The following is a 26,075-nucleotide window of genomic DNA, read 5'->3' as shown; positions in this document are numbered from 1 at the left end:
ATGGGGCCCATTTGCCATTAGGGCAGGGGTCAGGCGGTTACTAGAGCACAGCTGAGGGGGCGATGGTTGTTTGTCTTCCAAACCACTATTTCAGAATCTTTTCTCTCTCTCGGTCCAAACTTGAATGTGTACACTTGAACACACACACACACACACATATACAATCACACACACTTATGCATGGACCACTCAGATCAGACTTCCAAGATCAGGTATGACTTTCAAATGCAGCTGATGGTAAGAACGTTATTTTCTCCTTTAAAGATGCAAAGGGCTGCTTCCCAGGACCAACCTCTGGAGTCAGACGCCAGAATCCTGGCTCTCCCTCTCAGTTGTTGGAGGACCTTGGCTTCCTCAAGTTGAATGTCAGCATCTAATGCACAGGCTTACTTGGACTGTAAAATAAAATCAAGTGTGTAAAGCACTTGGCATAGTCCTTGATGTTCAGTCAAATAAAGCAATGTTCAACACATACTCTCTGACTGCTGATTCTGTCTGATGCTTTGCTAGGCGAGGCCATGAATAAGGCTCTCCTTGAGGGTGTTGGTAGGTAAAGACACCCTTAATATATTTTTCTTGTGCTTACTGTCTAAGGCCAGGAGGTAGCCATTGGGGTTTATCCTGAGTGCTGTGTCCAAGTATCTAAAAACTTGGTCTTTTAAGGTGCTGATGACCCTGGGCCCAGAGAAGGAAAAGGAACTGCCTTTCTGAGCTGCCCCCTAGAAAATCATCTATGGGGCAGCTCACTCAGCCACGTCTCAGGTTTTCCTTGGAGATTTTCCCACCATCCAAAAACCAATGAGGTCTGACCTTGCAAGATGGGATGAGCTCCCAGCCCAAAGCAGTGTGACTCAGACTGCAGCTGAGGACAGGCTCATCCATAACCCAGGCACAAACAGACCCGTTAGCGACGTTGCCGCGGGCGGGCTATTACTTACAATATAGTTAGTGTCGCTTAACCAAAATGGATGGGATACAGTTTGGGAGAAGAGCCCTCAATCTGACCAAGAGGAAAATAAGTTATGGCAGTGGTTATAGCTGAGCTAGGGAAGCAGGGGGCAGGGGCTAGGGGTGGCTGTCGAAGTCAGTACAATTGTTTCTCTTTTTTTTAATTTTTTTAATTTTTTTTTTTTTTTTTTTAGTGAGTGCCCAAGATGAAAGCTCCCAGAAAAGGATCTGATGCAGGTTTTAAATCTTTGCTTGGAGAAAAGTGGACAGGGCTGCAGCGAAAGTGAGAAAGAGCGCCAGCGGCTGGGGACAGTGGGGACATGGTCATGGGGAGGGACAGTGCAGCTGTAACAATTAGGAAGGTTTTCTAAGGCCTTGTGTCCATATAGCTAGTTGTGCCCTTTATGGGTCTACTCTGCAGTCTTCAAACTGCAGACCATCCCTCCCTAAAACCATCAAAGATAACCCTGGCTGTCCCTGCTGAGATTTTTTTTTTAACTGTCAGGTCCTAAACCTAAACACGATTTCTTTTCCCTTATGGAGTTCTTATGCCCAGAGGGACCACCTACAAATTCTAGAAAGTTACAGGTAGATAAAATTTCCATTCTCCCCCGACCTTGTCCTCTTTCTACATTCCTTAGAGATCAGGAGTGTCAAAGGCACAAGAAAACATATGTGAGTTCTTGCTCCTTAGAAGTATTTTGTGGCCAGTCCCTGGATAGAACACCCCAGTGGACCCTGGAACTCTAACGCCCAGCTTGAGTCCCACCTCCCCAGTGATGTCTTCCATGGACTGTTCTGACCCATGTTGCCTTCTTCTGCACTTGCTAGGGAGGTAGTCATTATAGAGCTTAAAAGTACGGACCTGGGTGAGATAAATGGGCTCCAACCCAAGGTCTGCAAGTTTCAAGGTGTGGATACTTACCCCTTTAAGTCTCTGCTGCTTGCTATAAAATGGATTAATCATGGTGTGCACTTCACAGCATGGTTGTGATTATTGAGAAAATGTATAGAAAGTACTTAGCACTGTGGGCACTCACTAAAGAGTGTTCTTTTTCTTTATTTCTTGGCCTTCAGAATTGGTAAGCTTCAGAGAACTCTGTTCCCAGAGTCAAATGATGGGAGTTTTGGTGGCCACTTCATCACTACACAGCAGGGTGGACCTGGTTGGGTCATTTTATCTTAATCCCTCAAATTTCTAACTGATAAAGTCACAGATTTTCTATGAGAATGGAAAGATAAAATGGATGGGAAGGTGCTTTAAGAGGCATTGAGCTACAGGATATTGACAACTGGAAGGTATCTGCTGAGAGACTTTCTAGTAAGCTTAGATAACCAATACTTGGTTTCCCCCTTTCTCTCTACTTTCTTCCTTTCTTCTCTATGGTTTTGGGGCCAATTCCTTGGACCTTTCATGAAAGAACTGTTTAAATGTCAGTGGGATTCAGTGTGCTAGATTAAGAAAAGGTAAGCTAAGGGGCGCCTGGGTGGCGCAGTCGGTTAAGCGTCCGACTTCAGCCAGGTCACGATCTCGCGGTCCGTGAGTTCGAGCCCCGCATCAGGCTCTGGGCTGATGGCTCGGAGCCTGGAGCCTGTTTCCGATTCTGTGTCTCCCTCTCTCTCTGCCCCTCCCCCATTCATGCTCTGTCTCTCTCTGTCCCAAAAATAAATAAAAAATGTTGAAAAAAAAAATTTAAAAAAAAAGAAAAGGTAAGCTAAATGGTATCCGGAATGGGTCAAGGGAAGCCCCAGTCTTTGGTCTTAGGACAAAAGCAGCCCATACCCTCAGTTTGAAATAATTAAAAGTGGGGAATAACCACTTGCCGATAATTACCTAGCTTGAGAGATATAAAGCTAGTCCTCTTAATTCTTATCTCCCCAAAGCAATCACTACAGAATGCATTTGGAAGCCATGAGAGTTTCAAGCCCATTATATTCTGACCACCTTCCTGTTGATGCCCGCTATTATTTCAAATATAGCGTTGGAACTGAACACAATTACCCCGATGTGTATGGACAGTTCAGTGCACAATACGTTGGGATTATTAACTCTATTACTCAGGACTACATGTCTATTAATGTTACATTAGTTTTGTTGAAAGTCATGTACCATACTATTACATAATGAGCTTACAGTCAACTAATCCCCTATGACTTTGTTTCACATGAATTTCTGGAAAACCAAGGCATCTCCCATTCTGTACTTGCACAAATAATTTTGGATTGAAGGGTGAGATCTTAAATGTAGCTCTGATAAATTTCATAGTATGTATTCTCTCCCATCCTTCTAGCTTGCCTTTTGAATATAGATTTTGTCATCCAGAGTTATTAGCTAACTTTCCCAGCTGGGTGCCATCTGCAACTTTGATAAGCAACTTTTTCTGTGATTTAGGCAGACTTTGTGATGGTCAGATTTCAGCAGATTACTGTTCTGCATAGACTTTTGTTAAAATGAGCTTGATCCCTTTGGACATATTATTCAATGAAAATTAGTAGACCAGTCAACTTATGGATGAGCTACCACGTACAAACAAGGTTACATGTGAAAAATTCGAATTGATTCTATTTTACTATTTGTATTCCTCCTGAAAGGTGGAAGGGACTATCAGAAAATTGCTTTTTGGTGCTGGTTAACATTTTTTTGTTCTTGTTTGAAGGCTAATAGATGCCTACTGGGCATATTAATCTTCAGCTATCCAAAGCAAAACTCTCATTTTCCCACTCAAATGGGTACTTCCCATTGTCTGCTCTGTCTCAGAAAGTGACGATTCCATTCTTTCCGTTGCTCAGGCAATAAAAGCTCAGTGTCATCTTTGACTTGATTTTTGCCCTCTCACCCCAAATTCAAATCAACAGCAAATCATTTTGGCTTCACTGGTTGGAGGTATCTAGGACCTGATCACTTTTCATTGCCCCAACTGTCACCACCCTGTCCAAGTTGCTGCCATCTCTTGCCTGAGTTATTGCAATATTCTCTTCACTTATCCCTTATTTGCATTCCTGCTCAGCTATAGTCTGTTCTCTACCCAGCAGCCACAGAGATCCTTTAGAAAAACCAAATCACATCATGTCATTCCTCTGCTCCAAACCTTCAATGGTTCTCAGATCACTCAGAACAAAGTCCAGGTGGCCTACAATGATCTATAGCAAATAGAGCATCCTAAATGACCAGGCCCCTCTGATCTCAAAGATCCTGTCCCAATATCCCCTCCTCACTTGTTCCTTTCAGACACAGCTCTGGCTTCTCCTAGAACAGTCTGGGCAAGAACCTTTTCTGTCTGGTGTTTTCCCTGCTGGAATGTTCCTTTCCTCGTTATCTACATGGCTCACTCCCTCACTTCCTTCAGGTCTTCTTGCATCACCTCAGTAAGGCCTTCTCTGACTATCCTGTGTAAAATACCACGTCCCCTGCACCCCACATATTTTCCCCTCTTTATTCTATTTTATTATTATTTTTTGATGGCTTGCAGAACTACCTGTCATAGGATACACTGGTTTCTGGCTTACTCTCCCTCTCCAGTCAGTAGAATATAAACTCCGTGATAAGAATAAGGGCTTTGTTTAGTTCACTGCTACACTCTAGTACCTTGGATGTGCCTGGCACATAAAAAGTTCCCAATAAATATCTGTGGCATGAATGAGCAGATGGCATTGACATAAAGTTATCTCTCTGGGCTCAGTTTCCCCAGCTATAATATAACGCATGTTCAGTGGATTTCAAACTCTGGCCACCGCTCCAAGCCACGGAATGCTTGCTTTCAGTGAATTCTTAAGCAGAAATAGACAATTTCAACCAGATAAGCTTCCCCTTTAGATGATATTAGTTAGTTATATTAAAGTGAGCTCTTCTGGTTGAAATATGGGTGGAAAATCAAAGGCCTGATCACGGTGTATGTTCCAAAGTTCCCTCAAGGAGAAAGTTTGAAAAGCCACATTGCCAAAATATTCTATAACTTGATCGCTGGGATGACTATGGGGTACTAGATTTCATCACTAAGAATAATTGTGGTGTATTATCATTTATAAGATTTTTAAAGGGGGAAGCAATTATTTTTTAACATGGACTGGAGTTCAGTTTTCCCTTCCTCTAACCCCTTCCCAACACCAAGCTGGGGGGATGGACTGGATGATCACTGAACATCCTGTTCTAGGATGAAGACTGTCTGATGATGTAACATGAGTACCTGTGGTTGCCATATTGGGTGCTCCTGGCTGGGATGGGAGAAAAGAGCCAGGGAATTTAGGGGAAGGTGAAACTGAAATTTCTACTGTGACTCAACCCATTGCTGAAATGGAGGAACATCAAGTTTTTAAAGTTAAATGCGGATTCAATTAGAAATTTCACTGAAATTTCAAATTACAGCCATTTCCCCCCTGAAACGACAGAATTATATGGCGTCGCAGAGAAACTGACAGGTAATTTGGGAAACTAAGGGTTTTTTGGACTCTGTAGTTAATGGAGAGTTTAGCACCAATTCCTGCGTAATTTGCACTTCTGAGAAGCAGAATTATTATAAAGTCAGACATCTCTAGCACTTTCAACTCTTGGATCTGCCAGCCTCTAAGATGACCAGGAATATAGAAGGACGGAGGTCAGAGGTTGCCATTTCAATATCTGAGGCTGCCTGGCTCCCCCAAACTGGCATTTGAACTGAAGAGTCGAAAATTGGAGGTGACATTCAGAAGTCTCTGAAAATTATAACCCTGACTTCCTCCTTGAAAAGCTTATCTGAATCCTAGCTTATCCTTTGATGAGGTTACTGAAAAAGAGCTCTGCTCTGAGCTCTTGAAAGATAACAGTCGCACAAGTGAGGCCTGACTGCATCCCTTGGGGGAAAACAGTGGCAGATGTAACAAGCCCAGGGACACTAATTAAATGGTCTGGGCAACTTTCTGGGGATGAGGGTGTCTGGCCCTTCAACCTTTCTCCCTGGGTTCCTCCAGGGAGTGATGCCCTCAGTGCATGGGGCCCTGTTAATAGAGGGGCCCCCCACGTCCACTCAAGGAAGAAGGCATTTGTGCCTAAAATGGGGTTGCTCGGGACAGCATGGCTTTCTCCTTACTCCTCAGGTGGTTGCTGGCTTTGCCTGTCTTTTCTGCCAATCAGGGATGAGAGGGAAATGAAAATATATAGCACTGGAGTTACCTCCTCCCCCAGGTATCATGTAAGTCTCAGTGGCCCTGAAGACAAAAGCATTGTTAATGTTTGAATCAATGTTCTCGGCTCTTTTGAGAATTGTCCCTGATTACTGCCACCCACACCGGTCTACCCTTTTCTCTGGTCATCACTCTGCTTAAGGTCTATCATGCTTATTTTGGCCCTTCTCATGATTATCCAAATGTTTGCTTGCAGATACCGGAAATTTCCAGCGTGATGGAAAGCTCTGTGAAAGCAGTGACCATGCTTTATACTTTTACTGTTCCCAGAGCTCCTTGCATGTTGCTGAGTACCAAATAGGTGCTTTGGTTAATACTTTGGCAGGTATTTGGTGAGTGCATTCTCTTTGTAGACATGGCTGTGTGACTTTGAACAAAGGAACTTACCCTGGTAGCCTCAGTTCCTTTACCTGTCATGAGGGGATAGAAAAGCTAGCCTTGGGGCCTCTGGGTGGCTCAGTCAGTTAGGCGTTTGACTCTTGGTTTCAGCTCAGGTCATGATCTCATGGTTCGGATCTCACACCGGGCTCTGGGCTGACGGTGTGGAGCCTGCTTGAGATTCTCTCTTTCCTCTCTCTGCCCTTCCCACATCTCTTGTTCTCAAAATAAATAAAAAATAAGACTTAAAAATATAAAATGAAACCTAGCTTTGACTATTTTAGTGTTTATTTTTGAGACATAATCCAAGACAGAATCCAGAGACAGAATCCAAAGCAGGCTCCAGGCTCCAAGCTGTCTGCACAGAGCCTGACGCGGGGCTCAAACCCACGAACCGTGAGATCATGAACCAACTGAGCCATCCAGGGGCCCCTAGCCTTGACTATTTTAGAGCATAGTGGTTAGAAAGAGTAAATGATTAAATTAATGCCTTCAGTTGCTGGTCATATTATTTTTGTTCATAAGCAGATAGGATTTAGCTTAGATTTTTAGATCCTCTCTGGGCCTCAGTTTTTTATAATATTTATAATAATTTATAATTTTAAAATGTATTTATCATTCAATAAATAGGCAATGGGTAGGCACTTATGCACAGTAGTGTGCTATCACGGATGGAAGATGACCCTAGGCCATGGGCTGTGCCCTATGATCTTATACCTCGGCGAGAGAGATAAGGTTGGCAGCAACTAACAGATACAATAAATGCTTCCTTATGTAAAAGATGACATATATGATATATACATGTATATAATATATATGATTTATTAAGTTATATCGTTTACTACTATGCATTATATTTGAGTTGCATTAATTCTGCAAATGTGTGCCTATATGATCCTAAAGTGTCCAAAAAACCATTAAAAATGTGTCTCCTTACCTTGTAAAACACAGATCAACTTGATTTGTAGGTGGTTTCTGTATACCAAAATAAGCTGTTGTTTTGGGAAGAAACAGACACACCTTCCTTACCTACTAAGTGAGCATCTATATAGGCAAAGAATAATTTTAAAAGACCCACAGACTAGTTCACACATAAAGGAGTAAGTGGGCAGCTGAAAAGAGACTCCAAACCCAACTCTGGCCCTGAAACAAAATCACTGGGTGTCACAGAAGAGTGTCATGTCATGTCAGATGAGCCGCTGAGCCCATGGCCACAGAAGGCTCCAGGCTGAGGAAGGGAGTGGGGACTGGGGGGTTGGGCAACAGGGGGGCTTGCTTTGGAGCAAAGACTCCTCTGAGCTGGGGGCCAAAGTTGAGCAGTAAACAATCATTGACTTTGCAAACAGTGCGCTCTTTCCCAAACCAAAGAGTAATCTTCTTGTGTGCACAGTGTGGAAAGGACAGTTGGTCCCAGGATGGTCTTTTCAGCCACGGCCGCGCACACAGATAACAGTTATTGTCAGCACTACCATTCTCTAAAATAAATGACAGGTAAATAGTAATCTGGGTAGCACACACATAGACGTACAATCTTCATACAGTCCTTGTGGAATATAAAAATTGAATAACTCAGGCCATAGGTATGGTAGGAAAACTCTGTAGGTAGTGCTTTAAAATCAATGAATTAAAAGTCTGTGGCAACTGTACCATTCATTCACATTGTACCAATGTTGATTCCTTTCTGTATATATCCAACCTTGTTCTTTCCCACATGCCTAGACCAAATGCCTAAATGTTGCAAAAGCAGTGAAATCAGTAGAAACATCCAGCCTTCTTATTCCTTTAAACATCGACTAATTAGATTGACCATTTGTTTTCCTTTCCTTAGAAGGTTAGGTTAAGAGAATAAAATGTTGTCCGTTTTATTCACTGATGTGGTCTGAGTGCCTAGAACAGTGCTTGCATACAGCAGGCGCCCAATAAATATTTATTCTGTGAATGACTGAATGAATACAAGTTTATTGAGTGAGTGAAATGATTTCAAGTCACCGTTAACAAGCAAAGCAGCTTCTGTACTAGTTGAACTGAGAGGCATATTACCTATGCAAGGAAAATTCATTCCTATCTTCTCTGTTCATTCATTCATTCATTCATTCATTCAAACAACAACTATCTATTTAGCATTGACTATGCTCGCATCTCTGTGATAGGGGACTCAGAGCCACAGTATAGGAGACACAAAGATGAACAAGAAAGGCTCCCCACATTAGAGAAGTCATACTATGTTTGTATGATGAGGAGTAGCATGACCAAATATAACAACTGGATAAAGACTGAGTTAGAAAAATAACCTCTCAGGTTTCCTTAATTCTGAGATTCCATAATTCCATAGTTGAAATGCTGATTTCAGATGGTTTCTGTGAGACCTACAACCTGAAGTTAGTAAGATTTCAAAGTTCAACGTGTTCAAACATTAGTGAAAAAGGAGTATTTAAGTGAATTACTATCTGAAGCTAGATGATCTCGGCATTGTTCTAGGTTCTGAGCAAGCTCCAGATCATTGGGTCAGATGGCGTCTTCTGCGTTTTTCCCTCTTCAACGTATAGCAAGTTCAATACATTAGTGTTTACAACATAAAAACTTGAAATTTTTCTTGTGCTTCCTCCTTATCACTAAGCTTGAAAGTCAAGTATGAAACTCAAGGAAGTATATTCATGGATTTCAAAGAGCAGTCTGTAGGTCCATAAAAGACAGATAAATATTTGTTGGAAGATTATTGCATCTTTGAAAATCGTTGCTTATTAAAATCTACAAACTTTAACTGTAAGACACAATTAAAAACAAAAACCAACAAAATTTTTCAAAACATATTCAAACGTAGGAAATGTTTCATAAAACTACTGAGATGTTGTCTGGGGGAGGAGCCAAGATGGCGGAACAGCATCCAAGTTTTTTTGTGTCTCGCATCCGTGAAATACAGCCAGACCCACACTAAACCATCCTGCACACCTAGAAAACTGATCTGAGGATTGACACGACCATCTGCACAACCTGAACCACAGAATTCAGCAGGTATGCGGCGCAAAGAGGTGAACTGGGGGAGACAGAAGCCACGGAGGGCAGGGAGCTGTTTTTGTGTGTGGAGAGAGGACGGAGACAGGGGAGAGAGTGTAGGAAAAGCACCCTCCCCAGAAGCAGCTGGAGAGAAAGCGGAAAAGTGGAAGCAGCCGCAGGGACTGAACCAAAAAGGGAGAAAGGAGAGGGTTTAAATTCCATTAGGACTAAAAACAGGGAGCGCAGAGGCTGAAACGGCGTGGCTCCATACCTGGTGGTGCTCTGGTGGGAAGGGCGAATCCCCAGGAGCAGAGCGGAGTCCAGGGTTCTTCGGGCCACACGGAGAGAGGCAGTTCCCCCGCTGGGAGGACATCGGGTAGAGGCTGTGTGGGTCCCCCACAGGCAGAGGTCCCAGTGGACCCGGGAGAACAACCACGTTCGCTGGCGCTGGAACGAGGTCGTTAAGGGTGAAGCCTGGTGCCAGGTGTGTGTTGTGGTTTTCCGTGATCCCGGAAACGCTGCTGCTACACGATCTCGGGAACTTTTTCTGGGGGGGCTGGCACCCGGTTGCAGTCTCTGGGCATCGGCAGCAGCCCGGTCCTGTGAACGATCCTGGGTGCGGCGGGCACCCGGCCAGTGCTCGGTGAGACCCTCCAGCTGAGGAGCAGAACGGGTCAAAGCCGCAGTCCCTCAGAAGCGAGGGGTCGGGAAAAACAGCCGCATCTGAGACGGAACTCAGGAGGGAAGTGCTGCCTGGCGCTTGGTCACAGACAGTGTAAATGTGGGGAGTGGATGGCAGCCGAAGACAAAGGACAGGTGTGCAGTTGCTGACTGGGGAGAAGAGAATTCAGATACTAGAGACCAGGTACCTGGGTGATGCCATTTCACCGGTCCGGCGCATGTGCAAATGCACCTACAAACGCCGCAATAATCCACCCCCAGTAAGCTAAGCAGCGCCATCTAGTGGAGAACAGAGGGATTACACTAAGCCCCGCCCAACGGGACAAACCTCGCGCTCCAGGACCACAAATCTCTCCCCCTGCTTAGTTTATGGACTATAAAGTGCTTCATAGTTTGACTTCTAGGGGAAAATGAAGTAATTTCAGTTGGATTTCAGTCTGTTCACTGATCCATCTATTCAATTTTCTTTTTTTTCTTTTCTCTCTTTTTCACTTCTTTTCTTTTTCTTGAATACAGAAAGAGAAAAATTCATTATTTTCGATTTTTATTAAAACATTTTTCTTTAATTTTTTTCTATATTTTTTACTTTTGTGTAATTTTTTTCAAATTCCATTTTACTTCCATCATTTCACTCTAGTCTACTTTGGTGTATTCATTTTTTTCAATTTTCAAATTATTTCTTTTTTTTTCTTTCTTTTTCTTTTCTTTCCCCTTTTTTCTCTAATCCATCAAGCCTCTTTCAACACCCAGACCAAAACACACCTAGCATGTAACATCATTTATTCGATATGTGTGTGTGTGTGTGCTTAATTTTTTAATTTTAATATTTTGAAAGTTTTTAAATTTTAATTTTTTTTACCTCATTTATTCCTTTTCTCCCTTCAAAATGATTAAACTAAGGAATTCACTCCAAAAGAAAGAGCAAGAAGAAATGACAGCCAGACACTTAACACAGATACAAGCAAGATGTCTGAACCAGAATTTAGAATCATGATAATAAGAATACTAGTTTCAGGGGCACCTGGGTGGCTCAGTCGGCTAAGCGTCCGACTTCAGCTCAGGTCATGATCTCCCAGTCCATGAGTTCAAGCCCCGCATCGGGCTCTGTGCTGACCGCTCAGAGCCTGGAGCCTGTTTCGGATTCTGTGTCTCCCTCTCTCTCTGACCCTCCCCCGTTCATGCTCTGTCTCTCTCTGTCTCAAAAATAAACAAATGTTAAAAAAAAATTAAAAAAAAAAAAAGAATACTAGCTGGAGCTGAAAATAGATTAGAATCCCTTTCTGTGTAGATAAAAGAAGTAAAAGCTAGTTAGGATGAAATAAAAAATGCTATAACTGAGCTGCAATCTCAAATGAAGGCTATGGCGGCAAGGATGGATGAGGCAGAACAGAGAATCAGTGATATAGAGGACAAACTTATGGAGAATAATGAAGCATAAAAAAAGAGGGAGATTAAGGCAAAAGAGCATGATTTAAGAATTAGAGAAATCAGTGACTCATTAAAAAGGAACGACATCAGAATCATAGGGGTCCCAGAAGAGGAAGAGAGAGAAATAGGGGTAGAAGGGTTATGTCAGCAAATCATAGCAGAAAACTTTCCTAACCTGGGGAAAGACACAGACATCAAAATCCAGGAAGCACAGAGGACTCCCATTAGATTCAACAAAAACCAACCATCAACAAGGCATATCATGGTCAAATTCACAAAATACTCAGGCAAGGAGAGAATCATGAAAGCAGCAAGGAAAAAAAGTCCTTTACCTACAAGGGAAGACAGATCAGGTTTGCAGCAGACCCATCCACAGAAACTTGGCAGGCCAGAAAGAGGTGGCAGGATATATTCAACGTGTTGAATCAGAAAATATGCAGCCAAGAATTCTTTATCCAGCAAGGCTGTCATTCAAAATAGGAGAGAAAAAGTTTCCCAGACAAACAAAAATTAAAGGAGTTTGTGATCACTAAACCAGCCCTGCAAGAAATTTTAAGGGGGACTCTCTGAGGGGAGAAAAGATGAAAAAACAAAAAACAAATAAATAAAGACCAAAAGCAACAGAGACTAGAAAGGACCAGAGAACACCACCAGAAACTCCAACTCTACAAGCAACATAATGGCAATAAATTCATACCTTTCAGTACTCATGCTAAATGTCAATGGACTAAATGCTCCAATCAAAAGACATAGGGTAACATAATGAATAAGAAAAAAAACATCCATCTATATGCTGTTTACAAGAGACCCACTTTAGACCTAAAGACACCTTCAGATTGAAAGTAAGGGGATAGAGAACCCCCTATCATGCTAATGGTCAGCAAAAGAAAGCTGGAGTAGCCATACTTATATCAGACAATCTAGACTTTAAAAGAAAGACTGTATCAAGAGATGAAGAAGGGCATTATATCATAATTAAAGGGTCTATCCACCAATACCTAAAAATTGTAAACATTTATGCACCAAATGTGGAAAGCACCCAAATATATAAATCAATTAATCACAAACATAAAGAAACCCATTGATAGTAATACCATATTGTAGGGGACTTCAACACCCCACTCACAGCAATGGACAGATCATCTAATCAAAAAAATCAACAAGGAAACAATGACTTTGAATGACACACTGAACCAGATGGACTTAACAGATATATTCAGAACACTTCATCCTAAAGCAGCAGAGTATACATTATTCTCCAGTGCACATGGAATGTTCTCCAGAATTGACCACATACTGGGACACAAATCAGCCCTCAACAAGTACAAAAAGATTGAGATCATACCGTGCACATTTTCAGACCACAACACTATGAAACTCGAAATCAACCACAAGAAAAAATTTCAAAAGGTAACAAATATTTGGAGACTAAAGAACATCCTATGAAAGAATGAATGGGCTAACAAAGAAGTTAAAGAGGAAATTTAAAAGTTCATGGAAGCCAATGAAAATGATAGCACCACAACTCAAAACCTCTGGGACGCAGGAAAGGCAGTCATAAGAGGAACGTATGTAGCAATCCGGGCCTTCCTAAAGAAAGAACAAAGATCTCAGATACACAACCTAACCTTACACCTTACACCTCCACCTTTGCTGGAAAAAATAACAGCAAATAAAACCCCAAACCAGCAGAAGATAGTAAATAATAAAGATTAGAGCAGAAATCAGTGCTATCGAAACCAAAAAAAAAAAACAAAAAAAAAAACCAGTAGAACAGATCAATGAAACCAGAAGCCGGTTCTTTGAAAGAATTAACAAACTGATAAACCACTAGCCAGCTGGATCAAAATGAAAAAGGAAAGGACCCAAAGAAATAAAATCAAGAATGAAAGAGGAGAGATCACAACCAACACAGCAGAAATAAAAATAATAAGAGAATATTATGAGCAATTATATGCCAATAAAATGGGCAATCTGGAAGAAATAGACAAATTCCTAGAAACATATACACTACCAAAACTGAAACAGGAAGAAATAGAAAATGTGAAGAGACCATTACCAGTAAAGAAATCAAACTAGTAATCAAAAATCTCCCCAAAAAACAAGAGTCCAGGGCCAGATGGCTTTCCAGGGGAATTCTACCAAACATTTAAGAAAGAGTTAACACCTATCCTCTTGAAGCTGTTCCAAAAATTAGAAATGGAAGGAAAACTTCCAAACTCTTTCTATGAAGCCAGCATTACCTTGATTCCAAAACCAGACAGAGACCCCACTAAAAAGGAGAACTATCCATCAATTTCCCTGATGACCATGAATGCAAAAATCCTCAACAAGGTATTAGCCAACCAGATCCAACAATACAGTAAAAAAATTATTCACCACGACCAAGTCGGATTTATACCTGGGGTGCAGGGCTGGTTCAATATCCACAAAACAATCAATGTGATTCATCACATCAATAAAAGAAAGGACAAGAACCATATGATCCTCTCAATAGATGCAGAGAAAGCATTTGACAAAATACAGCATCCTTTCTTGATAAAAACCCTCAAGAAAGTAGGGATAGAAGGATCATACCTTGACATCATAAAAGCCATATTCGAAAGACCCAATGCTAATATCATCCTCAGTGGGGAAAAATTGAGTGCTTTCCCCCTAAAGTCAGGAACAAGACAGGGATGTCCACTCTCGCAACTGTTACTCAACATAGTATTGGAAGTCTTAGCCTCAGCAATCAGACCACACAAAGAAATGAAAGGCATCCAAATCAGTCAGGAGGAGGTCAAACTTTCACTCTTCACAGATGACATAATACTCTATATGGAAAACCCAAAAGATTCCACCAAAAAAATGCTAGAACTGATTCATGAATTCAGCAAAGTGGCAGGATATAAAATCAATGCACAGAAATCGGTTGCATTCCTATACACCAACAATGAAGCGACAGAAAGAGAAATTAAGGAATCGATTCCATTGACAATTGCACCAAAAACCATAAAATACCTAGGAATAAATCTAACCAAAGGGGTGAAAAATCTATACACTGAATACTATTGAAAGCATATGAAAGAAATTGAAGAAGGCACAAAAAAATGGGAAAATATTCCATGCACCTGGATAGGAAGAACAAATATTGTTAAAATGTCGATACCACCCAAAGCAATCTACATATTCAATATAATCCCTATCAAAGTAACACCAGCATTCTTCACAAAGCTAGAACAAATAATCCTAAAATTTGTATGGAACCAGAAAAGACCCAAAATAGCCAAAGCAATCTTGAAAAAGAAAACCAAAGCAGGAGGCATCACAATCCTGGGCTTCAAGCTATACTACAAATCTGTAATCATCAAGACAGTATGGTACTGGCACAAAAACAGACACTCAGATCAATGGAACAGAATAGAGAACCCAGAATTGGACCCACAAACTTATGGCCAACTAATCTTTGGCAAAACAGGAAAGAATACCCAATGGAATAAAGACAGTGTCTTCAGCAAGTGGTGCTGGGAACACTGGACAGCGACATGCAAAAGAATGAACCTGGACGACTTTCTTACACCATACACAAAAAGAAACTCAACATGGATGAAAGACCTCCATGTAAGACAGGAAGCTATCAAAATCCTCGAGGAGAAAGCAGGCAAAAATCTCTTTGATCTTGGCTGCCGCAACTTCTTACTCAACATGTCTCCAGAGGCAAGGGAAACAAAAGCAAAAATGAACGATTTGGGCCTAATCAAAATAAAAAGTTTCTTCACAGCGAAGGAAACCATCAGTAAAACTAAAAGGCAACCGACAGAATGGGAGAAGATATTTGCAGACGACATAACAGATAAAGGGTTAGTATCCAAAATCTATAAAGAACTTATCAACTCAACACCCAAAAAACAAATCATCCAGTGAAGAAATGGGCAAAAGACATGAATAGACACTTCTCCAAAGAAGACATTCAGATGGCCAACGGACAAGTGAAAAGACACTCAACATCACTCATCATCAGGGGAATACAAATAAAAACCACAGTGAGATGCCACCTTACACCTGTCAGAATGGCTAACATGAACAACTCAGGCAACAACAGATGTTGGTGAGGATGTGGAAAAAGAAGATCTCTTTTGCACTGCTGGTGGGAATGCAAACTGGTGCAGCCACTCTGGAAAACAGTATGGAGGTTCCTCAAAAAACTAAAAATAGAACTACCCTACGACCCAGCAATTGCACTACTAGGTATCTATCCAAGAGATGCAGGTATGCTGTTTTAAAGGGACACATGCACCCCCATGTTTATAGCAGCACTATCAACAATAGCCAAAGTATGGAAAGAGCACAAATGTCCATCGATGGATGAATGGATAAAGAAGATGTGGTATATATATAGAATGGAGTATTACTCGGCAATCAAAAAGAATGAAATCTTGGGGCGCCTGGGTGGCGCAGTCGGTTAAGCCTCCGACTTCAGCCAGGTCACGATCTCGCAGTCCGTGAGTTCGAGCCCCGCGTCAGGCTCTGGGCCGATGGCTCGGAGCCTGGAGCCTGTTTCCGATTCTGTGTCTCCCTCTCTCTCTGCCCCTCCCCCGTTCATGCTCTGTCTCTCTCTGTCCCAAAAATAAATAAAAAACGTTGAAAAAAAAATTTAAAAAATAAAAAAAAAAAAAAGAATGAAATCTTGCCATTTGCAACTACATAGATGGAACTAGAGGGAATTATGCTAAGCGAAATTAGTCAGTCAGAGAAAGACAAATATCATATGACTTCACTCATATGAGGACTTTAAGACACAGAACAGATGAATATAAGGGAAGGGAAGCAAAAAATAATATAAAAACAGGGAGGGGGACAAAACATAAGAGACTCTTAAATATGGAGAACAAGCAGGGGGTTACTAGAGGTGCTGTGGGAGGGGGGATGGGCTAAATGGGTAAGGGGCATTAAGGAATCTACTCCTGAAATCATTGTTGTACTATATGCTAACTAATTTGGATGTAAATTAAAAAAATAAAATTAATAATAAAAAGAAAAAAAAGACTACTGAGATATTAACCAGGTTTATGGCTAATGCTAAAAACTCAACAATCATTTACATTGTACTCATACTATATCTACACACAGTGGTCCAATTGGCAGCCCAAATCCAGGAGGGCTTGGCCCCAACATGTGGCCATCCTTCCCTCTGCTGAGTCACCATGGTTCTGCTGCTAAAACATGGAATAGGTGTATAAAAGTCATGGCCAGGCTGGACTTGAGGGGCATGACAGATGCAATTTGAGTCATAGAAGTTACTTCTAGAAGAATAATCCCTTCCATTTGTAAGGACCTTAGCTTCCAAAGCACATTTCTCATATAACATCTCATTGGCTCTATTAGAGTGCCTGTCTTATTTTTTTTCCTCCACCCATTTTATTGAAGAGGCCACTGAGTCTTTAAGTGGGAATTTCATTTGCTCAAGGTAACATTATGGTAGAATCAGTGGTAGAACTGGAATATACTTTTCCCTCTATACCTTAACACCCACCACGTTGAATACTATGAGTGTGGGTGACCAAGGGTTCTCTCTCTGCACAGACTGAATTTCCCACTGCCCAAAGCTGGGAAAATAAAAGAATGCCATTGCCATGCTCTAAGACCTTCCTCAATGCCAGCACCAGACAACATTTCTCCTGATCACTAGTGTGGCATGAACCCCCTGGGCTCCAGCAGTCCAGTCAGCTGATGGCTTTTATGCTTGTCGATTCCATGAATGGATTGAGGCATCAGGGAAACTTTGGGCCATGGCCAGGAGCAAAGTCATAAAATGAAGGGGCAGATGGGGTTGGGAGACAAGCGTTCTGCCTCCGTTTTCTAGAGAGTGGCAAGTACAGCATTTCAGCCCCAAATCATGCCAGATTGAGCTACTTGGGGGTAACCATGTCTATTTGTGCCAGATGTCTAGAAGCTTTCTCAGTCGAGTCAGAAATCCTAGATTCAAGTCCACTCCTACCCTTCATAGATGTATGGTCTTGGGCAGGACACCACAAAGTATGTGTAAAATGGAGATAAAATGTTATAGTTCCTTCTATATTACTGGCTTTTAAAAAGGATCAAATAAAATGGCATTTATGAAAATTCCTCACATACATGCATATACTCCACAGACGTGAGTATTTACGAGGCAGATGGACAAGGTGAATTGTCCCCAACCAGCCCCCACCCCCTGTGGGGCCCAGTGGCCTTGCCCTCGACACTGGCCAGAAGATGGGCAGTAGCTCAGCAAGGCTACTGCTCAGAGTAGCACTTTCAGGCTTCTCGATGCTGGCTCATAACCCAAGGGCTAGAATTAGGACCAAGTGGTACAAATTACAAGGCAGACAGATTAGGGCTTCATGTTAATTCATATAAAATTAACACCCAATATGTGTTGGATGTCTGCTCTATGTAAAGTCCTTTGCTAAGTTCTTTGCCTATACAAACTTATTTAATGTGTTAAACAAGGTTACAGTCAATCGTTCAACAAATATTTACTGAACATGTACAACCCATCAGGTTCTGAAATAGGAACCCAACCACAGAGGTGAAAAGATGTAGATTCTGTCCTCAAGAAACTCATGGTCTGGTGGAGAGACAAATACACAAATGAACCATAATGTATTAAAAATATATAATGGGAATATATTTTAAAAGGTCAGAGGGGCGCCTGGGTGGCTCAGTCGGTTGGGCGTCCGACTTCAGCTCAGGTCACGATCTCGCGGTCCGTGAGTTCGAGCCCCGCGTCGGGCTCTGGGCTGATGGCTCAGAGCCTGGAGCCTGCTTCCGATTCTGTGTCTCCCTCTCTCTGCCCCTCCCCCGTTCATGCTCTGTCTCTCTCTGTCTCAAAAATGAATAAACGTTAAAAAAAAATTTAAAAATAAAAATAAAAAATAAATAAATAAATAAAATGTCAGAGGGACAGAGGACCCAGGTTTATTAGATGTCAGGCAAGATCAAAAGAGGTGGCCCCTTTCGAAGGACGTGTTTATGACCAAGGTGGCAAATTGCTCAGATGTGCAGCATTGTCAGAAAAGAGCCCCTCAAACAATCAGTAGGAAAATAAATATTGCTCTGTACGATGTGGGCTAAATTAGCTGCTCCAGGGGCCAGATAATGGCACAAATACGATTGTGCAAAGCGAGATATTATAACGTATTTCATAAGCTGCAGTGATATTTTTGCAGCTCGTGAAAAACAAGATAATGCCCATAAAAATAAGATATTATGGCAAAATCGGTATTAATTACTAGGAGCCAAAGTGCACTGCTTGAGGCTGTAAAACTTTTAATATTCCAGAAGAAAGCAGTTCAAGTAACAGGCTAACCACGATCACTTAATCGCTTGGCAGCCTCCCAGCCTATCTTTGTGAACAACAGCGTGGAGGCAGCAGAATCAGCCCCAAACAAACAGCCCCGTGAAGCGTTGCTAATTTGGCTGAGATTACAGGGTGGGGCGAGGAGGGCTGAGAGCAGAAAAGTGCCCTCTTTGCAATTTACCTTCTTACTAATGATGAACTGGGCTCAGCAGAAAGCTACCGGGTTAGCCTCTTCGGGGCTTTTGAGATGCAATGGACCATTGGCTCCTTAAGATCGGGTTTTCCAGTTGCTGTAGATACAGATGAACTACAACAGGTCCGCGGTGGGGTGAGAGATTATATCGTCCTCCCTGCCTCTGCCCTCCTTCTGGCTGTAAACACACACACACACACACACACACACACACACACACACACTCGTGCATGAGCACACACGTGCACACACACGTTCATGCACTCGGTACACAGAGCTTCCACCTTATGTAAAGGTTAAAAATCTCACTGCTCCTGTTCCCACACTTTGAATGTGAGACCAATTTGATGACAGCCTCTCATGTGCCATAAACGAAATAGAAACATATGCACATGCAGCGATAAAACAGATCTGAAATGACATCCCCGCCGCCTGTTGGGTGGCAGCTGAAATCAGATATCTTAATGTATGATATTATGGGAATTACCCACATTAAGATAAAATATCTGGATTTAAGTAACTGTCTTTTGCTCTGAATTAACTTGCAGATTGAACTCAGAAAAAAAAAAAAAAGGCAAACGAATGGGGGTAAGGGATTCATTTCACAGCCACTGTGCCCAGCTGCTGCTCTGAGGGTGGCACTGGGCAGGAATGCCAATAGGAACAGGGTGTGCTTCATCCCTGAGGCTCAAGCACTCGGCAGAGGCCCCCAATATATAGTAGGCCCTTCAACAATATTTGTTGAGTGGGTGATGTGGCGTGTGGTGAGTCCTTTCTCAACCACCAAGTACCTTCTCCATTCCTTCTGCTTCCCCTTTCCTTTCCCGGTACCTTTTACATCAGTGCAAACCTCTACCTCCCTCACCTGGTTGGAACCTATATTGCAGCCCCATCAGCATGAGCCAGTCTGGGAAGGTTCCTTCTCTAAAGGAGATTTGCAAGACTTTGAATCGGTGCTATTTCTAGTTGCTAGGAGTCCCTTTCCTGGCAGTCTTCTTTGCAGGCTACAGATGCAGGTCTGAATAGGAAGACTGAGGTGCTTTTGTAAACTGCTGTGGGGGCAGTGAGTACAAGCATCTCCAAGGATTCTCTCTGTCGGTTGCCAAAGGACTTCGGTCTCCTGGGATGACGATCTGGCATCGCTCCTCTGGGTTTCAGAATGCAGTTGGTACCACCTCCCACCTGGCAGACGTTTACTCTTGCAGCATTTGGCCCCACACTCCTGGGTGTCTTAGATTTCCTTGGGAAAGACAGGTAGGGCCTTTCCATTCCTCAGCGATGTCTCTTCAGCCTCACCAACGCCACCAGGATTACTCAGGTGCCAAATAAATAAATAAATAACCTGTGGATGAGGAGTAATGTAACCCAAAGGGCCCAAATGATTGCGTTTTCCAGGATGGGCAAGTCCATTGAGATTTGAAGATCTAAGTTGAGATTGACCTTTGAATCTTTTAAACACGTATTCATTGCATCTACTAGGGCTCTGGAGCTGCGAGGTGTTGGAGTGGGGTGGGAGCACAGCAGAGATCAAAGAAGCAAAAGAAAAGATGCTTGTTCACAGAAGTTAGTGTGTAAGACATAAAGATATATGTACGTGATCCATGAATGGTAGAGGTGAGAGATCAAACAAGGGGGAGAAAGAGAACTGATAAACAGAGGATCAGGGAAGAATTCATGGAGCGGGAGGTCTTGGATTAAAGAGTCACTGGAAGGGGCTGGTGGGAAGGAGAAGGAAATGTTCATGTGGAAGTTTAAGGTATCATGGAATTGATACAGGGCTAGGCTAATTGACCAATGGGTCAGAATAGAGGGCTAGCAACATCCCCACTAATATGTAGAAACTCGATAGCTGACAGTGCCCTTGCAGATCATGGGGAAGAGGAAAGGCAACCTAGCATTGGGCTGAGGCGATCACCTATGCTTATGGAAAACACTAGAAGCTGGATGCTAATGCATAAACTATAAAATTAATTTCCTTGTAAACTAAAGACTTAAATGTTAAAGGCCAAACTTTAAAGCTTTGAGAAGTAAATAAAAGAGGCTATATTTACGACTATGAGATGTGGAAGATTTCTTAAACAAAAAGCATTCATAATGAATCAAAGGACTGATAAATTCAACTACATTAAACTTAAGAATGCGTGTTGGCCAAAACAATGGCATAAAGAAAGTAGAAAGACAAACCACAGATGGAAAGAATATATTTGCAATAAATAAATTCAGTAAAGAATTAACACCCAACGTATAAAGAATTTAGAAAAATCATGAAGGTAAAGAACAGTCCAACAGTTCAAGGGGAGAAAAATACACGAAAAAGCATTCCATAGTAAAGAGAATAAAGATTGGCAAAGGGCCGAGAACTGAGTAGAAACTGGGCAGGTTGGGGGAAAGGGATAGGGCCCAAGGTGTAGACAGACACTTGGATGGAGATTCTGCATTTTGGTTCCCACTGCTCCCCCAGGGAGGCTCTACTTTTAAGAGAGAGTCTAGGCACAGAGATTAGCAACAACTTCCACTCTTTGAAACTCCCTCCAATAGTCTTGAACTAAATGCATGACTTTAGTCTGTCACGGAAAGGTCATCAAATAAGCATAAAATGAAGAGCTTACAGGTAATATACAAAATGATATGCCCTGGACACCCCCACCCAGCAGTCCACATCTTGGGCCCCTTCTATAATAGATCTGCAGATTTGGGTCTCTGTGAAGCAGAAGGGGGCTGGGGTTGGCTGGATATAGTAGTTGCCTCTATTCACCTTCCACTTGATCCCATCGTGCCTGCTGGGGGCCCTACAGCGTGGGGTTCTCTGTTATTTTTCACTGCAAATAGCAGAACGGTGGCTGATAAAACCCTCTCTTTTGGCTCTGGCAGTCAGCGCCACTAGGCAGAGGCCGCTCTTCAAGAAAATCCTTCAAAGGCCCCATTGCCTTGAAATGTTGTGCACTATTTCTGTGGGCTCTTAAACAGAATAATTCATTAGTCAGTGAAGAACAATCAATATCACATTCCGACAATTACACACTGACTCTGTTTACCCAGTGGACCCTCTCTGATAATATTATTTATGATCCTAAATAACTCCATCGGTGTTCAATAGAGCTGGGGGTGCCTCTGGGACCAGGACACAATCAAATTATGAAGACATATGGTTTGCTCGGCCCTGGAAATGTTCACATGCATTTCATTGATGTTAGTCTTGAAGTTGTACTTTCCCCAGTCAGTTCTCCAGCTTCCCGAATGGTGCCTGCAGGGGGGCGTCCCCGTTGAGCAGGTTCTGCGCCATAGGAGGGAGATGTGGCCGCCAAGGGAATTTACTAAGGCTATTTTAGGATTGTCTAAAGTGAAGAGCATGAACAGTTCAGTGGATTCTGGACCAGAGCAGCAACTGGGACGTCACTAGGCTTTGCCCATAGGAGATTATGGAACAAATGTGTCCATCTGGGAGAGATTAGCGGGGCAGCAGAGAGAGGTAGATGACACTGTGAGGTGTGTGTGCACGCACACGTGTGCATGTAGATAGGAGCCCACCGTGGGGGAGGGGTTAGGTGAGAAGCAGAGGATTGTGAGGGCTGAGGGCCCCACACACTGGACTTCCAGAGGGAAGGGGAGACTATTCGCTTAAGAACACATCTCTTTATTATTTGACTTGTTACAATGAGCATGTACATTTACGTAAATAAAAAATAGAGAGAGATGGTAAATCTCCTTCTCCCTTCCTCCTCTCGCTGTCTTCCACTTTCTCCCCCCCACCTGCATCCTTCTCTCTCGTTCTCTCTCTTACACACACGTATACACGGGCACACACACCGACACACTAGATTCAAGACAAGCGTTGCCACTGGATGCCAATGGCAGGCTGGTGTAACATGAAAATGGGGTGCCTCTCAGTACACGTTCTGAGCCCATTTGATAGAAAGTTGTGTGAAGGCAGAAGGTCAAGGAGGGCCAAGAGTGGAACTGTGAAGACGACGCATTGAAATCCTACTTCTCTGTTCCTACTCATTGGATTTTCCCTCCTGAGGAGAGTAGACTGGATGTGGGGAGGGCTGTGGTCATGAGGAGAGGGAGCACACGGTCCAGGATCTCCCAGGCTGTCTGCATTGTGCTCTGATCCCACCTGGTGGGGAAGTCTCCAGAACTGAGAGAAAGAGCCCAGCCTTCTGGGGCTGTGACAGCCTTTCAAAGGGCACTGAAACCTTGGACTGGTGCCAGCACCTGGCATTCACGTTTGAAATCTGTCCTTTCCAAATGCTCTCTGTAACAACCCTGAGAGCTGGATGGAGAAGGCATTGCTACCCCCCACGTACCAGATGAGGTGACTATGAGTTTCAGGCAGGTGTCCATGGGCCTGATGCCAGGAACTCCAGACTCCCCATCCAACGATCTCTACATCAGCCCAGTAGCTTTCTAGTCATGTGACTTACACGGCTGGTGGACAGAGGCAAGTAGCTGTGTGCAGGTCTGGACCAAAGGATTCAAAGACCAGAAATCCCTTGCAGAATGTGGGTGAGATGCCCATCAATTCTAGCACCACAGTCCTCTGGTTCCTTTGAAATCAATGACCTTTGCTGCACAGAAGTCTCATGGATGCTCAGACCTTTTTTCCTTTCTCCTTCCCCTCTTTCTATATTTCTGTCCCTTTCTTCCTTTTATCCTCAAATATTTACTGAGCACCTGCCATGCTCCAGACACTCCGATGGGGGTTTTAAGAGATAGAAAAAGAAGACACTTGTCTGCAAGAGGCTTACAGTCTACCGGTCCAAGAAGAGATGTGCCCATAGTAACCACACTGCACTGAGGTGCAGATCAAACACTATGGGGCTGTAACCTGTACTTTGAACAAGCTTAACATGTAGTATGAAATCACAAAGCAATTTTGTCTTGGTTCCCACTGCCCATTTACGTTTATTCAGGGGGGATGTTCTTCTATCCCTGGGTATGTACTTAGAGCCATAACTTTCATAAATACTTTTCAGTGACAGAAAGCTCAACGACACTTTAAATAATGCTTAGACTCAGCTCATATTTAAATGTCCAACCCCAGGTAATTGGCAAAGCTTCCAAGTTCATTTAGGATTAAAGCCACATTCCCTCTGTCTAGCCCGCACCCGTAGCAGGTGTCACCAGCCTGTTGTCATCTGCAAAGGGGGAAAGTGGTGGGTTTGTCTCCTGCTCCCTTCTGACGCCACTCCCAGTCCTGTTTATGACCCTGTGGAACTGGGTAGCAGCGGGACAGAAGAGAGGTGAGTGGGGCGGGAATGTCTTCCCTGATGGGCCCGTCATGGCTCAAGACAGCATCCAGTACTCTATCATCTCAGGTTCTGGGCTCTGTCCTTGGCAGGACAGAGCAGAGAGAGGTTAATTTTGACCAAGGAGGTTTGGGGATGTGACCATGTGGAGATGTGCTGACATTCTAGGTGGAGGGAGAAGTAGGGACATTTCCGGAAGAGTGCCATAGCCTAACCCCGTGCATCAGAGGGCTAAGGTCGTGGGCTCTCGGCTGCTGGCACACACCCATGGGAATCTTGTTGCAGCTGGACGACCATCTCCAGCTATCTTTTTCTCCTCGGGTACCATGACGCCCTACTCTGGGCTTTGGCAGCACTGGCACGGGGGACAGCTGTTCTAAGAACTTGGTGTTGTCTTGTTAGCACCTCTGCCTGAGATTGAGCTACGTGAGAAAACGGGAGGACCTCCCTCCATTTCCCTGCACTTGGATTTAACTCGGGTAGCTTGGACTTTCTTTGGACTTTAATTCAGAGAGGCGAAAAACTTTGATTTTGGACTTTAATCTCTGTGGGATTTTAATCTCTAATTTTCCCTAGGAATTTGATAACGGGAAGGGTTTATATCCAAATTTGGGGCATCTTATTTTGGCATTTATTATTGAAGAATCTTTATGCATTTTTCATTAGCTCTTTATGCATTTTATTATTGAAGTATCTTCACGCTGCTATTAAATCTCATTACAGAACCTCTGATGAGTTTATCGGGCCATGTGGCTAGACATAAATTTGGGTCAGAAAGAGAATAAGTTCTGAACTTTCAGCCTTGGGTACAGCAGAGCTTTGAGGTTAATTTAATTAATGTGCTGTTTGGACCCATTTCAGGGCCTCATGGGAAGAAAATCGACACTGTCTTATGATGGTCCCAGGAAGACCCGTGAAGGGAGCAGGAGTTGGTTAGTACTGGGTGAGCGGCCTCATGTAGTGGGGACAGTTCATTCCCCACTTAGAGCACCACAACCACACCCCTGGTTGACCAGAGGCTTAAAAGTTAAGCCCAGTTGAGGCTCCTGGGTGGCTCAGTCAGGTCATGATCTCATGGTTGGTGAGATCGAGCCCCATGTCGGACTCTGCACTAACAGCACAGAGCCTGCTTGGGATTCTCTCTCTCCCTGTCTCTCTGCCCCTTCCCCTGCTCTCATTCTCTCTCTCTCTCTCTCTCTCTCTCTCTCTCTCTCTCTCTCTCTCCCCAAAATAAGTAAGCATTTTTAAAAAAAAGGAAGTGAAGCCCGGTTGGTTAGGAACACAAAAAAATGAGAAGCGCTTTTCCCCTTGGTCTCTGGTTTCTGCGTGGAGGGGTTTCCCTGGCCCCTTGCTGCCTCTCTTCTTCACCCAGCAAGGAGGAGCGATTTGTCATTTATGAGCTTATGTGTGACCCCCTTTCCTCCTCCCCTATCCCTCTCTTTGGGGATATGTCTGCTTTCAGAGGACATCAAGTATCCGCTGTCGGCCAGTGATAAGACGGTGGGCAGACTGCGTCCACCAGGGAATCCTAACGTTTTGGGGAATCAGATCAGTTGAGGTGCATGGTAGCAGGTCACTTTGGTCAGACACAAGCCACCCCCTCCCATTTAATGTTATCCGTAATAAAGGTGCCATTTGGACCTCCATTTCTCTGGCTCTCGGTCCACCTTCGATGTGGTTCTGGACACAGAAAGGGAGAAAGCAGCGTTCCATATTTGCCCCCCTC

The sequence above is a fragment of the Panthera onca genome, chromosome D1 (assembly GCF_046562875.1).
Source record: "Panthera onca isolate mPanOnc1 chromosome D1, mPanOnc1 haplotype 2, whole genome shotgun sequence".
Lineage (NCBI taxonomy): Eukaryota > Metazoa > Chordata > Mammalia > Carnivora > Felidae > Panthera > Panthera onca.
The sequence above is the reverse complement of the archived record's forward strand: the minus strand, read 5'-3'. Positions refer to the sequence as shown.